This window comes from Henckelia pumila, unplaced genomic scaffold (genome assembly GCF_033568475.1).
Source record: "Henckelia pumila isolate YLH828 unplaced genomic scaffold, ASM3356847v2 CTG_38, whole genome shotgun sequence".
NCBI lineage: Eukaryota > Viridiplantae > Streptophyta > Magnoliopsida > Lamiales > Gesneriaceae > Henckelia > Henckelia pumila.
Window position 1 is genome coordinate 1,551,026 of NW_027331813.1, and position 2,156 is coordinate 1,553,181.

Genomic DNA, 2,156 nt, shown 5'->3' on the forward strand with positions numbered 1-2,156 from the left:
TATGCCCACTATTGAGGATGTTCGACCGAGTATCGTTAGGCCAACAGTGATAGCAAATCAGTATGAGATAAAGCCGGCAATCATCCAGATGATCCAGAACACAGTCCAATTCGGTGGATCTACCATTGATGATCCTAATGCTCATATTGAAAATTTCTTGGAAATCTGTGATACTTTCAAACAACAGGGAGTTTCTGATGACGCTATTCGTCTATGTTTATTTCCTTTTTCATTAAGAGACAAAGTTAAATCGTGGTTGAATAGTTTACCTGCAGGTTCTATCATAACATGGGGAGATTTGGCTAAAGCGTTCCTTACTAAGTACTTTCCTCCCTCGAAGTCCATGAAGCTGAGAACCGACATCACTATGTTTGCTCAAGGGGAACAAGAGTCGTTGTATGAAGCATGGGAGCGCTACAAAGATATGCTAAGGCGATGCCCACATCATCAGTTGCCTGATTGGCTTGTGGTACAAACTTTCTATTATGGTTTACTATCTGCAAATCGTACTATGTTGGATGCAGCTGCAGGTGGGAATCTTTTGCGGAAATTTCCGGAAGATGGTTATGAACTGTTTGAGGAAATGGCCTCTAGTAGCTATCAACCTCAATCTAAAAGGAGCATGATGCGAAAATCAGCAGGAATTCATCAAGTGGACGCATTCACTTCGATGACAGCACAACTGGAGGCTATGAATAAGAAGATTGATGGATTGAGCTTAGGAAATTCTGCGATGCGTATTCAGGAGGTGTTCTGCGATAGGTGCCAAGGTGAGCATTTCACTAAAGATTTTCAAGATGGTAATCCTTTTTATGTGCAGAATGAGGCACCAGTGAATCACGTGGGAAGCCAAAATCGCCCCAGGTTTGACCCGTATTCAAATACATATAATCCGGGGTGGAGGAAACATCCGAATTTTTCTTGGGGTGGTCACAACAATCATTCTAGGCCATATCAAAATCAAAATACTGTGAAGCAACCTCAAGAGGAGAAGTCCAGTTTAGAGCAAATGATGCAAAATTTTATATCATCCACTGAGACTCGAATGCAGAACCAAGACACAACTATAAGAAGTTTGGAAAATCAAATAGGGCAGCTGGCAAAGAGGATGTCAAATCGAGAGCCAGGAACTTTGCCAAGTGACACTGAGACTAATCCAAAGGAGCAAGTAAAGGCCGTAGAGTTGCGAAGTTGGAAGAAACTGGAAACCAAGGAGTTGGAGCACGAAGAGAGAAAGAAGGAGGGTGAGAAAGAGCCATCTACAGGTAAGTCATCTGACTCTACACAATCACCCACATCAAAATCTAATATTGTTATTCCACCTCCGTTTCCAGCAGCACTGAAGAAAGTGAAACTTGATTCGCAATTTTCCAAATTTCTTGAGGTATTTAAGAAGTTACATATTAATATACCTTTTGCTGATGCATTGTTGCAAATGCCTAGTTATGCAAAATTTCTGAAGGAAATCTTAGCAAGCAAGAGAAAAATAGAGGAGCATGCCATGGTCAACTTAACTGAGAATTGTTCTGCATTAGTGCAAAACAAAATTCCACCAAAGTTGAAAGATCCAGGGAGTTTTTCTATCCGTTGCATGATTGTTGATGTGGTTTTTCATAAGGCTCTGTGTGATTTGGGTACCAGCATTAACTTGATGCCATTTTCTGTGTTTAGGAAGCTTGGAATGGGAGAACCAAAGCCTACAAGAGTTTCTCTGCAACTGGCAGATAGATCCATAAAGTATCCACGAGGAATAATTGAAGATGTGCTGGTTAAAGTGGACAAATTTATTTTCCCAGTAGATTTTGTGGTGCTTGACATGGAGGAGGACCTGGATATGCCATTGATCTTGGGCAGACCTTTTCTGGCGACTGGAAAAGCCCTAATTTACGTGCAAAAAGGGAAGTTGTTATTGAGAGTAGGAGAGGAGGAAATCACTTTTGATGTTTTTAATGCACTAAAGCACACACTGCACAATAATGATTGTTTTATAATTGATGCATTGGATTCACTAGTTCATAATTTTGTGCAGGATGAGTTAAAAGACCCTTTAGAAGTTGCATTTATAAATGATGGATGTGAGGATGACTTTGATGAAGAGAGGAAAAATATCATTGAATATTTTACTGTTAATCCTCAATTGAAGAAGCAAGTGCGAT

General features: G+C 40.3%; 1 non-coding gene across 1 annotated transcript; it reads right to left on the reverse strand.

Moving 5' to 3' along the window:
• Positions 1 to 346: 346 nt before the first annotated feature.
• On the reverse strand, positions 347 to 453 carry LOC140871089 (small nucleolar RNA R71). Its single transcript, XR_012147604.1, has one exon. It is a non-coding gene; the product is annotated as a small nucleolar RNA R71 (small nucleolar RNA).
• Between the last annotated feature and the right edge of the window lie 1,703 nt (positions 454 to 2,156).